Consider the following 15,970-nt stretch of genomic DNA (forward strand, 5'->3'; position numbering starts at 1 on the left):
GCTGTGCTGCTCCCCCAGCACACCACAGCATAGAAAAGTACTCCAGCAACCACTGACTGGTAAAACATCCTCAGGAGCTTCCTGCAGATGTTAAAAGACCTCAGCCTCCTGAGGAAGTACAGTCGGCTTTGGGCTTTTTTATACAGGTGCTCTGTGTTGCATGACCAGTCCAGTTTATTGTCCACCCACAGCCCGAGGTACTTGTACTTGTTGACCACCTCCACCTCCTCCCCCTCTATCTGAACCGGCAGTGGACCTTCTCTGGACCTCCCGAAGTCCACAACCAGTTCCTTAGTCTTTGAGGTGTTGAGTTGCAGGTGGTTTGTGTGACTCCATGCGACAAAGTTCCTCACCAGACTTCTGTACTCCTCTTCCTGATCATCCCAGATACACCCCATGATGGCCGTGTCATCTGCAAACTTCTGAATATGGCATAATTCAGAGTTGTAGCAGAAGTCAGAGGTGTACAGGGTGAAGAGAAGAGGGGACAGCACAGTTCCCTGTGGTGCTCCTGTGCTGCTGACCACAGTGTCAGACGTGATGTCCTTCAGCCTGACGTACTGTGGTCTGTCGGTGAGGTAGTCGGAGATCCAAGCCACCAGGCAGGGGTCCACCTCCATCCTGTTCAGTTTTTCCTGAAGCATACAGGGCCGGATGGTATTAAAGGCACTGGAAAAGTCAAGAAACAGGATCCTGACCGTGCCTTTTCCCTCATCCAGGTGTGAGTGGGCTCTGTGTAGGAGGTACAGGATGGCATCCTCCACTCCGACACCCGCCTTGTATGCAAACTGTAGTGGGTCCTGGGCATGTTGTACCTGTGGTCGGAGGAAGTTGAGGAAGAGCCGCTCTAGAGTCTTCATAAGATGTGACGTCAGTGCCACCGGTCGGAAGTCATTCAGCTCATTGGGCCGGTTCCTTTTAGGGACCGGGACGATGCAGGATGTCTTCCATAGGGCGGGCACTCTCCCCAGTCGCAGACTGAGGTTGAAGACTCGTTGTAGCGGCTCCCCAAGTTCAGCAGCACACGCCTTAAGCATCCTAGGACACACCTTGTCTGGGCCTGCTGCCTTTCTGGGGTGAAGCTTCCTCAGTTGCCTCCTGACCTGATCCACTGTGACACTGGGAGATGTTTGGGAGGAGAGGAGGGGAGGGGGGGAGATGTCTTGCTGCTGAGAGAGGGATTGGAGGAGGGGGGTGTCATGGTGTCAGGAAGGGGGGGGGGAGCGAGGGAGGCAGGAGAGTGGGGAGAGGACTCTGTAGTGAAGGTGAGGGTGAGGGTGGGGGGGTTGTGGGCTGGTCAAACCTGTTGAAGAAGACTCTGTAGTGGAAATTACTGCATGGGCTCAGTAATACTTAAAAACCACTCTTGGTGAATAATTTGTCAAAACTACCATGCAAAGCAAAATAAATAAATAAATAAAACATATACAAAAAAAGACAGAAACACTGGCTGCTCTGGGCACGAGTTGGGATGAAGTGAAAAACTCTTCTGTGGTCCATCAGCTAAAATCACTCAACAAACAACCAATTTTTTAGATTCAACATTCAGTATGACATCTTTGTTTCTGCATTAAAATAATTGCAAATGATTGCGTCCTGTTTTTGATTTTACGCAGAGTCCCAAGTTTTTAAAAACAAGGTTGTTCTTTAATATTTTCCTCAATCTCCAGTTTTCATTGTAGGGGGTCTAATAACTTTTGAATGCCAAACAGCAAGACGACAATCCCCTGGTACTTAAAAAGTGCCTTTCTAACATTCTGTAATTGTGAAAACTGGCAAATTGCTGCAGTGTGGGTGTGATTGTAGTATAATTTTGGCTTTGGAAAGATACAAAAATTGGCAAGCAAACTGAACCCTCAATGCAATTATTGGAAAAGTTTCAGAGCATGTGGCTCAGGTAGTCCTTGACAATCCAAAAGCAGTCTGCCTAAAGCATATTGACACCTTTAAATGTCTGAAATTTACATACAATGTGAAAATTAGAATAAAATCACCCCACATCATCACTTCACGTTATTGTTGCATCGCATATGCAGCTGCACATACACACTTGAGCTCTGACTTGGCAACAGATGTATTCTCACTGCCAGAAGGCGGTGGTCCAGCTTAAATGACGTAGTTAATAGAAAAAGTCTGCATATGTCGATATTCATTCACACAGAAAAATCTCAAAATATGTTAAACACCAGAACATAATTTTGTTTCTTACTTTAAAAACATACACATTGCAACTTCCCAGTGATTTTGATCTCACTAAATGCATCTTGCCCTTTTGTTGCATTAGGATAGCAACTCAAATCTCACATTTTTTTGAAATGTTCAATAACTAACTGGAGCTTGACCGGTGTATTGGTCTGCAAGAGATATGACCATGTCTGTATCGGTTTTTGTGTAACTTAGAAATGGCATCAACACATAATTTGTCCAGGAGATCGGCTGCAGCACCAATGTTTACTACACACTCAGCGTTGTCTGTTGCACATGTGGCGGAGGAGCATCAAAGGGCTGCAGGCAGTGGTGCTTAGTCTAGCGGCATACCACATCATCCGTCAAATATTGTGGAGGCACTGTTATGGCACGGCTATTTATGGTTGCCAGTGGAACCAGGTTACACGGGTTGATGATGTGACTGCTGATAGGGGTAGCAGGATGGATTCTGAAGTGTACAGTGCTATACTCTCAGCTCAGCCAAATGCTGCAAAGCCATACTGCAAAAGCAACCCAAGGGTGTCTCAAAGCAAAGGAAAATAATATTCTTCCATGGTCAAGTCATTCACCTAATCTCAACCCAACACTGCCAGCTTTCAGTTGTTGAAGACAAAACTGAACGCAGACAGAGCCGCACAAGCGCAGCAGCTGGAGGCGGCTTCAGTGGCAGCGAATCTCACTGGAGGAAACGCAGCATTTGGAGATGTCTGTGGGTTCTAGGCTTCAGGCAGTCATAGAGTGCAACAGATTGTCATCCAAGTATGAAAAAACAATTCTTATGTTTACAATTATGTTAGTTGATGCAGTTACTTGTGAGTTTCTGAAAATGTGGGGCTTTGTTCCATAACAGTGCAATCCTATTCTTTGGGTATACTGCTTGGATTAAAGCTGAATATCTGCACTTTAACTTCATCCTCACCCTTTGATCTAAAATCCCTTGTAGTGGTATACAGAAGCAACATACACTTACCAGCCACTTCATTAGGTACACCTTGTTAGTATCAAGTTGGACCCCACTTTGGAGATCAAAATTTTCTTAATTCTTTGTGCCACAGGTTCAACAAAGTGCTGCAACCATTCCTCAGAGATTCCGGTCCATATTGATGTGATAACATTACACAATTGCTGCAGATTTTTCAGCTGCATAACATGAATTTCCTGTTCCACCAAATCCCAAAGGTGCTCTGTTAGACTGAGATGTGACAACTGTGGAGGCCATCTGAACACAGTGAACTCATTATCATGTTCAAGAAATCAGTTTGAGGTAATATGAGGTTTATGATACGACGCATTATCCTGCCGGAAGCAGCCGTCAGAAGATGTGGTCATAAAGGAATAGAGATGGTCAGCAGTAATACTCAGGTAGGCCGTGGCATTTTAATAACACCCAGTTGGTATTAAAGGGCCCAGAGAATGCCAAGAAAATATCCCTTCACCATTATACCAGCAGCAGCAGCGACGTGAACCGCTGTTACAAGGCAGGGTGGATCCATGCTTTCATTTTATTTTTAAGCCAAATTCTGACACTAAACTATTAATATTATCTGATATATCAATCATATCTTTAGCCATTAGCCCTAGCAATCCAGTAAGAGGCATACTCTACAGCTAACACTTATTCTAACCTTGAATTGTTGGCAGACATGTATGTTATGGTCATATCCATCTCCTTAAAGGATGTTGTCACACTGACGCTTGTCATTGTCATTATTTGTTATTGTATGTGTCTGTCTGTGTCTCCATGCTTTAGCGTCAAAGATCTGAATACACAGATAGCACTTCCACAGTGTTCATGAAGCATACATCTCCATCACTTTGAGCAACATGCCTCCCTTACACACAGACACACACACACACACACACAGGAGCTATCATCTACTCCTACTGAGCCAGAAATAGGCATGCATCACTTCTCTGCTGTCTCAACAAAACATTGATATACGAGTTAGCTGTGATGTGTGAGGTTAAGTACAAAGACAGTTGATGCTGACGGCGGCTCATGGTGGGCGAGGGGGTGCCGGGTGGGCAGGTAGGTAGAGAGGGAGAGGTTAGGAGAGTGGGTGTCTTGAATGATTCATACAAGCGACTCCCAGAACGGCTACTGCTGTACTCAACATCAGCAGTGGGATATGATAGCGCACGCCTATTGATGTAAAGAGTTTCTCACTGCTTTCATGTTGGAGAGTTCAGAGTTATCGATTCGGCCAAAGAGCTCACTCCGAGTAGGTGTTCCACATACCTGGCCCACCAGCTAATTTTATTTTTACGCAGCGGAGCAGGACTATCCGTCTGCCTGCGCAGTGGGATATCACAAAAGAAAACTCTTTTTCCTTCTAGCTTCGTTTTTATTCATCAGCATTGTTTCCCACCTCTGCTGTCCTTTCCTCCTCTTGTTCACCCCGCTCCCTCCTTCCAAGGCCATGTACATTGTAAGATAAAGAATGTCAGAGTCTGGTACAGAGGGTAGGCTGGAAGGATCACTGTTTATGGACGTTTGAGCCCAGTCTCTGAGAAAGGTAATTTCACGCTCGACGGCACTGACTCCAGTCTCAACGTTGTCCCTGTGATTAATTAGGCTTTTTAAACGAACAAACCAGGAGCCAGGTGAAGATGTTAATTATCCCACAGTTATGCAGATCGAATATAGTCACAGGCCTGCGGCACCCGTTAGTGCGCAGACTCGTGCCCAAAGGCTGACATACATATGATTTCTCATGAGCATTCATATACAAATCACCATGTGAAAGCAAACATTTGAAGCCGAGGACAAAAAAAAGAGAATCACTGCTTAAATATTTTCCTAAATCAATATATTTCTAAATCAACTGGGTTCACCCTTGTATTCCCAGCATGCACTCAAAACAAGCAGCAGTGCCCGGACTTGAACAACCCCCATAATGAGCCAGATATACTATAAAGTGCCGCTCTGAGCCCTCAGAAGACACGAACAAGCACACAAAAAGCAGTATTTTATAACAGACTTGAAACCTGAATCATCCACTCGCATTCATCCTCATTATATAACAACCGTTCGATATATAGGTCTGGATTCTTTGTGTCAATGTGGATCCTGTCGGTTGCCTAGAAATGAGTGAAATTCTAAGTTTTGTGCACCATCTTTTATATCAGCTGATCTTTGTTTAGCTTGTTTGTTTAGCTGCTAGACTCCTGAGATTTTATCAGCAGCTCCACAAGCTGTTCACAAACCAAATAACCAAAACAAATGTATTAATTTGTACATAACAAAACAATCCAACTCAGGACTCCTACTTACAAATTGTGTCCAGCTAAAGACGTGACCTAAGCCAACAGCTTCAGTAGATACGGGGAAAACATTTCATGAGCGCTAATGCTTATCAGAACAATGATGCACATTGTTATTGAAAACTTAGATAACCACCGAAGCTGCTTTTCTGGCCTGAAATGTAGTCATATATCTGAATAAAGTGTCACGTTTTCATTTACAAATGTCCACATTATTCTTTTAAACTGTGTTTTTAGTTGAAAAGTATTTTCATTCATATGAAAAATTGAAAAGCATTCTATTCTATTCTATCCATGAGCACTACAGATCCAGTGTTTGCTTTGAGAGTGTTGATGGCGAAGTATAGAGAAGGTCAGAATCTGTGACACTGTGTGTTTGTGGATCTAAAGAAAGCAGATGATAGGGTGCCAAGAGAGGAGCTGTGGTTTTGCATGAGAAAGGCAGAAGTGGCAGAGAAGTGTGTAAGGGTGCTGCAGGACTTGTTAGTGGACTGCAAGACAGTGGTGAGGTGTGTGGTAGGAATGACAGATGGGTTCAAGGTTGGGAATTACATCAGGGATCTGCTCTGAGCGCCTTCTTCTTTGTGATGGTGATGGACAGATGAACAGATGAGTTCAGGCAGGAGTCTCCGTGGACTATTATCTTTGCAGGCGACATTGTGATCTGTAGTGAGAGTAGAGAGCAGGTGGAAGAGAGCATGGAGAGGTGGAAGTATGCTCTGGAGAAAAGAGGAATGAAAGTCAATAGAAGCAAGACAGAATATGTGTGTGAGAGAGAGAGACAGGTTTAACAGTGAAGGTGGATGAGTTTGAATACCTGGGGTCAACCATCCAAGCAACAGACAGTGCAGAGGAGAGGTGAAGTAGCGAGTGCAGGCAGGGTGGAGTTGTTGGAGACGAGGGACAGGGGTTATTTGTGACAGGATAGTAGGTAGAGTGAAAGGGAAAGTTTAAAAGATGGTAGAGAGACCTGCTATGATATATGGTTTAGAGGCACTGACAAAAAGATGGGCCGAGCTGGAGGTGGCAGAGCTGAAGATGTTAAAACTTCCATTGGTAGTGACCAGGATGGACAGTTTAGAAATGAGTACATCAGATGAACAGCTCAGCTTGAGTGGTTTGGAGACAAAGTTAGTAAAAGCAAAGCTCAAATTTCTGGCATGTGCAGAGGAGGGATAGTAGATGTATTGAAAAAGATTGAATAAGGAGCGGCAAGGGAGGAGGAAAGGACCAAAGAGAAGATTCATGGATGGAGTGAAGAAGGAAATGCAGAGGGTTGGTATGACAGAAGAGGGACAGAGTGAGATAGAGACAGATGATCATCTGTGGTAATCCCAAAAGGAACAAAAAGAAAAGTGATTGTGCTGTTTTCATATGGCTGGTGCCCAAGTGTTACCAGGAAGTACAGGGTTGGCTGCTTACTTGTGACAAATGAATGACTGGTAATGAATTAGTCAATGCTGCTACCCAGGTAAGTTACAGCCATTCAAACACCTCAGTCACTTTAGATTGTAAGGTAAAGACCCTACAGACAAAACCGCAACAATCAAATGATCAGTCTTCACTGAAACTGAGCTGCCGACTTGTCTTTCAGACTCTCATTGACTGTACAGTTGTTCTGAAAGGGCAGCCGGGCTATGGAACATGTCATGTTCTCGGGGTTTGGTTACGTTTTCGAGTTTTAGACTAGTTTTTTTTTTTATTCCAGTTTCAAATGATAATTTTTTTTATTGTGACACTGACCTTTGGGATCGTTACTTTCCTGGTTTCTCTTTGTTTTTTGCTGGTACTCTAGTGTTTGAAGTTTTGATTTTTGTGTTTGTTTTGGGGGTTTATTTATTAGTCTAGTAGACTGTAAGTTTTACCTCTTGTGATATTATTACTAAGTATTTGAGTCATTGTTTTGCTTTATATGATAAATGGTAAATGGCCTGTATTTATATAGCGCTTTACTAGTCCCTAAGGACCCCAAAGCACTTTACATATCCAGTCATCCACCCATTCACACACACATTCACACACTGGTGATGGCAGCTACATTGTAGCCACAGCCACCCTGGGGCGCACTGACAGAGGCGAGGCTGCCGGACACAGGCACCACCGGGCCCTCTGACCACCACCAGTAGGCAATGGGTGAAGTGTCTTGCCCAAGGACACAACGACCGAGACTGTCCAAGCCGGGGCTCGAACCGGCAACCTTCCGATTACAAGGCGATTACAAGGCGAACTCCCAACTCTTGAGCCACGATCGCCCCTTTATGATAATAAGGGTTGAAGTTAAGCTTGTCCAGGCTTGTGTTTCAGTGACTTCCTGTTTTATTTTAAAGGTTAGCTTTCTTTTGTAATTTTCTGATTCTTTCTCCTGTGTCTCATTCCCCTCATACTGAGATATATATATATATATATATATATATATATGATGCGAGGAGAGGAAAATGTGTGATTTGGTAAATGAGAAAGGGGGATAGAGGGAGACAGGACCATTTATAGGTATATATATATATATATATATATATATACACACACCTAGGACCATTTATATATATATATATATATATATATATATATATATATATATATATATATATATATATATATACCTATAAATGGTCCTGTCTCCCTCTATCCCCCTTTCTCATTTACCAAATCACACATTTTCCTCTCCTCGCATTTTAGTCCATTCCACCAGAGAAGTAAGCAGAGTCAATGCAGCAGGCATTTAACAAAATAACACATCCCTCTTTTGGAGCTGTCATTTTAAAACATCAGTTAAATTCAATGTTTGACATAACTGTCAATTCAATGTGTGTCATAAAGTTAGCCCAACTACTGCTGCATTTTCTGATCTCAGATGTGACGTGTTCATGACATATTTTATATTTAGGGCTGCTTTCAATTAAATGTACGGCATAATATACAGATAAAAACATCCTGTTTGAGAGATTTTTGGAAGACAGAGGAGATGAGATAAATCAGTGTCCATGATCCCTGTTGTACAGCCATATATGTTCCTGTATATTAGTAGTAGTAGTAGTAGTAGTAGTTATTTTCTTTGTTCATTTTGGATGTTGTACTTATCTCTCAGTTCCCTGTTAGCTCTTTGGACAGCTAAATAATGTCACGTTGCCTTCATGTCCAGCATTTGGGTCCTTTCTCCATTGCCACTCACACTATATGACAAAAATAAAAGCTTTTTTTTATTTGTACCAAGCTTTAAACATGCTTATTTCTTCTGAAAAGTTGGGCATTTTATCACGGGAGTCTGTGGGTAATGACACTCTTTAGGAGCCAGCCTCAATTGGCCATTTTAGAAACTGCAGTCTTTGGCTCTCTTCTGTTGGCTTCTTGTATCACCACTGGAGTCTTTGCTTCCCAAAGTCTAATTTTCCACCCTGTACACACGGCAACATGTCAACAACCTGTTTTCTATTAAGATTATCAGATGGGAGCGAACTTAAATCAGCGAATTGAAAGTTAGGAACTGCACACGGCCCTGATGAGCAGCTTCTTTGATCCACTCTCAACCGTTATGAATGCATCTCCAGAAAAAAAGAAAATAAAAGAATGTGGGTCTTTTTTAGCTAACCCAAAAGTTTACCACAACATTTCCTCTGGACGATAAAAGAAAGAAAATCCTTTAAAGTGTGCATAATTAACAAACAACGTGATAGTGCGGTTGATCCAGCCATGTAAGGGTGACCTTTCCAAACGAGTCCAGCTGGCAATAGTACGTTGTTTGAAGTGTGACTCGGTTCTCTCTCAGTGTGAACCAGCGGCATCAGACATCAGACAGCCTATTAAAGACTCAATTAGACGTTCTGCGTATTGGATTCCTGTGGCTATCTGTCCTATTGAAATACCATTACAGAGAGGCGGAGAGGAGGAAAACGAGATATAAAGAGCAGAAGATAGAGACAAACACACATGGGCAAAGAGAGAAAGAGAGAGACTGATAAAGACACAGAGAGGGAGGCTGAACGGAGCGCCTCTGGCATCAAAGAATGATTAGAGCTCGGCCAACATAATGTGATCTCTTGCACACATAAGTTACGGCCTCAGTTTTTCTGGTGTTGCTGTACAAAAGCTGACTTTACAGATAGCTAGCTGGTAATCCAGTAATCCACCATAAGAACTATAGACTTTCAATTCAATAACGGTCTCACCGATGGATTTTGTAGACTAATGACAAACAAGTGTTATATGAAAAACTTGCACATGTGCAGCTAACGTGTAGTCCTTTAACATTTAGATGTGTATTTTCTGCTGTTTTACAAAGTTGAGGTGTGTTTGTGTCTTTGTCACTTGTTCTCGCTGCTTTTCTTCGACTCACTCAGTTTCTATTTCTGCCATCTAATTACCGGCTGTGTGTCACTCCTTCCCAACTCTGTTGTTGAACTGCAAATTACGCTCCCCTGTGGACTTTTCTCATTTTATTATTTTGCAAAACACACTCACTGTAGATGTTTAATGAAGCTTTGTTTTTTTAAGACAGTTGGACACTTGTTTTAGAAATACACTTGAAAAATATTATTTACTGTCAGATTTTTCTTAAATCCTGTCCTGTCTGGCAGCTTTTGTGATCTGAATGAACTGTGGTGCCAAGCACAACTATATAAAATCTCTATAGCCTCCTCTTGTTCATGTTAATCTTTTATATGTTCATTCATTAATTTCTATTTGTGTTATTTCAGTTTTTACATTATATGTGGTATAATATGATAATGTCTAAGGCAGGACAGGCAGGGGGGGTGGGGTAACTGGTATGAGTTGAAAACACAGTCCCGGGGCCCCAGGTGCCCAAAAACCAAAGAGGTCCAAGCCACCCCGAGGCAACAGGGAGGGAGCAGACCAACAACCACAACAGAGCATCCAGCCACGCATCCCAGATCCAACGAGCACCCGCATTCCAGGGGAGGGGCGTTCAGCGTGGAGCTGTGACCATGTCCCACAGGGGTTAAGGCCCAGCAAGCCCCTGACCCCGGCCCAGCCATGCCCACACACACTCTTACAGACCATTCGCTCACTCATTCCCTCTCACCTACTCACCAATGACACAGAGAGACACAGAGAGACCTAAAGACAAATGCGCACACACTGGCCCAGCACCTGGCAATGCCAAGAAGAGACCAGAAGTTGGGATCAGGACTGATGGAAAGATCTGGCTCCCACTTAGCAGTTGGGAGGAAATTGATTTGTCAATTTTTAACAATAGTTTATCAATTTTTCATAACCATTTTGGGGCACAAATATTTAAAAACTTTGCTTCCCAACTACATAATTCTACATTCAGTTGACTGGGATTGAATTTTTCCGGTATGATGGATTTCAAGAAAATGTATCTTTGCTGATTCTATATTTTGATACAAGTTCTTCAAATGAAATAAACTTTCCATCTTGTATAACATGATCTCCTTCTCATGCCACGATGAAAAACGTATTGTTTTCTTTTTCTAATTAAAACAGATTACATTTTAGTAATCTTGTAATACACCAAGTAACTTTTAAAAGTAATATTCCCAAACATTAATCAAGATCATTGTTGAAAGAGTCATTAAAAAGAATGATGTTTCTCACTTTTTAACCTATTTATATTCGAATGCTCTCATTTGACACCCCATTTCCTCATGGAAATGGGGTGTCAAACTTAATATTCACGCAGGTGTACAGTATGCCCACCATGGCCAGGCTCATTTCAGCATTAATCTGCTGATACACACATTTTTCCCTGTTTAATATGTATGTGTTCAAAGGAGGGATTAGCAGAATCTCCTTTAAAGAGCAAACCCTTTTCCACCAAATCACCCTTTGTACACACAGGGGTCTCTGACTGAGGCTGCATTAGGTGTAATGACCAAGAGGCTCAGTTTCATCTTCTGTTTTCTATTTGCATTACACACGCTTCCTCATATTACCCTGGCCATAATTTCAAATGTTTTAACTTGCTGGAAGTTTCCCTTCCTGTCTTTTCCCTTGAAAGGTAATTTTTACCTTCTGTGTCCAGGATCTTTCTCAGATGTTTGTCCTTATCAATTAGTTCTTGGCAGGAAATTTACTTACAACTGAAGCTTTCTCACATGGGGTAGTTATCTTAAATCAAGTGTGACACTTTAATACACTGTTGACCTTCACTTACCTCAATTAAAACCACTAGTTGCTGTACCAGCAGTGATTAAAGAGGAACTTTGGTGTTTGTTTCCAGCTTCATAATTGTGTTCTTGGACCGTGTAGAGTAGCTTTGCATGATAGTGCTTATGTGTCGGGGTTTGGGTGCTGCCACATAATTCATCCAGTGTACAAAACAAGCTGTTGTAGCTTTTCTCCCTTTAAAGCATTTTTCTTATGATTGGCTGCCCTTCACAAAAAGAAGATATGAAGGTCTTTTGTACTTACAGCCAGACTACTCTGCCTTAATTGACCACATTAAGGATATTTGCTCTCATTAACATCATAAGCCAATGGTAGAAAAAGCTCTCTCAAACAGAACATTTGCCTCATAGAGATTACTTCTAAGTAAACCTAGGTCTCTATTTAAATGCTGAAATATGTTTAATAAAAACACCCACTATTTTCCAGAATATATATTTGCCATTGTAAGTGGACTGATACTTATATAGCACCTTTCCACTCAATTTGGTCATTCAAAGCGCTTTGTACTACCAGTCTCATTTACCCAGTAAAACACACACACACACAACCACGCACACACATTCATACAATGCTTTTATCTATTAGGAAGAGTTCAGGGGGATAGACGACCCACTCTGCCACCTGAGCCACAGCAGCCCCTGTAAAAGGAGCCCATATTCTCTGATCACTTATCTCCTTTTCCTGTATTTAATTGCACTTTAATGTTATATAAACTGCAATGTAAAGTGATTTATTTTCAAACTGATATTAAGTTGTCTCCTCTGTTGATGAAGTTCAAAGAGGCCTAATTACATCCACTGTGATTCACTTTGGTTAAACAAAAAAGAAAAGTTCAAAGGGGGCCCACACAAGTGCTTGAGTTTATGGTTCTTCGGGTCCTTCAATCTTCTTGTTCCCTCTCATGTTGCTCCACTCCGCTCCTGTCCTCCTACAAAACATTAGGGCTTCCTTGTTCCTATAGCAACCCCTCCTCATCTCTCTATCAGGGTGTATATACATAGCTAGTCTCCAGGGTATTCGTTCTCCAACTCAGCAAAGATATTGGCAATTATGTGCTTGTTAGGAGTGGGCCGGAGATAAGAAAGATGTGTCTTGTGTCTGATTACTCTTGCTCTGTGTTCCTGGGAGAGGCTTGGGAGTTCTCGGGGGGGGGGGACTGTGCCCAACCCCGTTTCTTAATCTAGTCGGGGTCCTGGTGGAAATATTGCACTTTTGCATGTATTGGATTATTCATGCATGTAATATTGAGTAAATGGGAATGTGGAAGAGCTCTTATGTGAGGTGATAGTTATGAGCATTAGGCACCACAAGCCCTCTTAATTCCTTTTTTCCCTCTCTTTGGACAGTTTGAACAGGCTTTTCAGGGCATGGACACCTCACACGCTCTATTGTGTTGTAAATGAGACAGAGTTTTGGTTTAATACAGTGTCCAATAAGGGTAAAAGGTGCTGGGTTTCAGCAAAAATTTCAAGGTCGAAACCTCACTTTAAGCTCTTTCAGCAATCACCCACACACACATGTGCAGACACATCAACACATACATGCACATAAACCATCTCAGCCAGAGCCATGTGTTGATGAGACAGGAGCGTGAGGGTTGTATGTGCGTCGCTAATGTAATTCCATCTCGCCAGATGGCCTGTTTTTTGGTTTTTTTTGTTTTTTTCTTCCGAAAACATACTTTTTTTTTCTTCCCCCATCTTTTTTGATCCTCTCTCATTCCTCCTCTTCCTCCTGCACCTCTTGTTCCAGCTCTCTCATCATTCACACTTTCTCCTTCTTCTCACCTCTCCAACTTGTGTTTTTACAGCCTCACCTGTGCTTTTCTTCTTCTGCACTTATTTAACAGTTCGTGGCCTCTCACTTACCCATTGTGTCATCTTAAGCAAGACTCATTATTATCAGTCAATCAGCGGCGAAGTCTCTTATGTAGCAGTTCCGTCTCCACTCGAGTATTTTGCGATGTTGTTCCGCTCACTCATGTACTCACAAACACATGTCGAAGCCCCTGTTCAGCTGTTATCTCTGTGGCTGTTTGATCAGTCAGATAGCGTGTGTGTCAGATGTTAGACTGACATGTTTCCTATGCTCAGGGCTGTTCTCCAGAGGCACGGCGGTCAGAAAAGCTCATTTGATTGGACTGATGCTGCAGGCTCAGAGCACAGGGCCCAGTCGAGTGATGTCTGAGCTGATTCTAATGCACTGCAGCATGTGTCAAACATAGAGCGACACAGTGGTTGCATTCCAAAACCAAGGATACTGTACACACTCCCTGCTCTCCCCCCATCTTTATCTGCTGCCCTTGAGCAAACCACGTCAAGGCTCATCATCATAGAGCCAGTCGGGAAAATTAACTGCAAGCGTGTTTTCTGTTCTCCAGCTTGTCATGAAAATAGACCATTAGGGCTGTAGCATCAAGGGTACAGCGAAGGAGGTTTTTGTTTTGGATCGCAGCCATGCAGCAAAGTATTTAGGGGAGCTGGGGATTTGAATAGCATTCCATTACAGAGCACCGCAAGGCGGATGATAAACCCAGGTTTTCCTCTTTTGTTGTTTCTCATTTTCTGCTTCTGAGCGTTATGACTGCAAAGTGTGTTTTCATGGCAGAAAACAATTTTTATTTTTAAAAAAAATGTGAATAAAAGAGAGACTCTGGTATTTTTTTTATCTAGGAGGTTTCCAAAATAAATGTTGTGCTGTCATATTAAGTTTTGAATGTGAGCTCCTTTCTTCAGTATACCGGCAGAATATATGACTCAGCCAACACCAAATGCAATGATTCACAAGCGCTGATTTATAGTGTTTTCAGTTTCCATCAGTAAAATATATAAGGTGCATTTTTCTCCTAACTACCAAACATTTGTCAGGTTCAGAGGGAATGTCATCGCTGACAGCTGGCTTTCAGTGCTTTTACTTTATCATTTCACCTCAGTCCTTCAATTTCCACCTTTCTTAGAAGCACAAAAAACACTTAAAAATATTTTCAGCCTATTGAAACCGAGCAGAGGGGCAAACAAAATTGTTTTAGGGTCAGTTATAAAAGCTTGGCACAATACCACTCCATGAATCAGTTTTATTACTCGAAGGTTCAAAATCCTACTAATGCAGACCTTCATGAGATGTCTTACCTGTCAGCTCTCATTCTCTTTTCACTTTGAGCTGCTTGCTGGGAAATCTGAGCTCATTTCATACCTTACACATTACTGCCTGTATTTACACCCTGGCTTACTACAAAAATACATTTTTGTACTAGTTACTTGCTTTGCCAAATGGGAGAAAATTGTTTACAATTATAGTAACATTTTTTCTGCATCTTTATAGTGTGTGGGGGTTGAGTGTTTACGTGTACAGTCATGAAAACGAGAGGTTTCACAGGACTCTATGAAGTCCTGTACAAAACTAAATCTGCCCCCATAATTCAGCAGCTTTTATCACCAATAATTGTTGTCTCTTTTATTTTTTTTCAGCCTCTCATATCGTTGTGAAGGAACTTTGCTCCACTCTTCTTTATAACATTGCTTGAGTTCATTGAGGTTTGTGTGGATTTGTTTATACACAGCTTTCTTAATCTCAAGAATTGGTTGATGGCTGGACTTTGATTGGATCTTTGTAGACATTTTGTTCTTTTCCTATTCAGCCGTTCTGTTGTGGATGTCCTGTTGTGCTTTGGATCATTGTATTGCAGTTTCAGCCAAGCTTTAGCTGTTGGACAGATTCACATTTGACCAGAATACTTACAGAGGAGTTTACGTTTGACTTGATGACTGCAAGGTGCTCAGGTGCTGTGACTGCAAAACAAGCTGAAATCATTACCCCTCCACCACCGTGATTGATAGTTGGTATGAAGTGTGCATGCCAATATTCCGTTTGTTTTTCTCTGCATTGTGGTCATTATGGCCCAGAAGTCCTATAGTGTGTTCAAGTGCAACATTGCAAACCTAAGCCATGCTGTAATGCTCTTTTTTTTTTAATTTGTATTGTCATGAACATTAACAGTTAACATGCTAACTTCAGACATTTACCACTTGAGTTTTTTGCAATTTCAGAAGAATTGGACGCTCTGTCCTCCTGCTGACTTTCATTGGACGTCCACTTGTGGGAAGACTGTGGAATTGTGAATGCTCCACACCAGCTAACAGCCAAAACCCTGTATTTATAGAGGTGGTCAGACTTGCTTATTATTAATCAATGCTGATAATCAAGTGTGTTTTCTTTTGTTACTTACCCTATGAATTTCTATGGAAGCAGGGAAGGTGTACTCTTTTTTTTCTTCAGAGGAGTGCATGTGAAAACCTTTGTCATATCACTATGTGTGTTAAAGAAATCAGTTAGCATTTTGGGATATAGACCT

Source organism: Copadichromis virginalis, linkage group LG19 (genome assembly GCF_057382275.1).
Source record: "Copadichromis virginalis isolate Kocher_CV1m ecotype Utaka linkage group LG19, C_Virginalis_male_GT1.1, whole genome shotgun sequence".
NCBI classification, from domain to species: Eukaryota; Metazoa; Chordata; class Actinopteri; order Cichliformes; family Cichlidae; genus Copadichromis; species Copadichromis virginalis.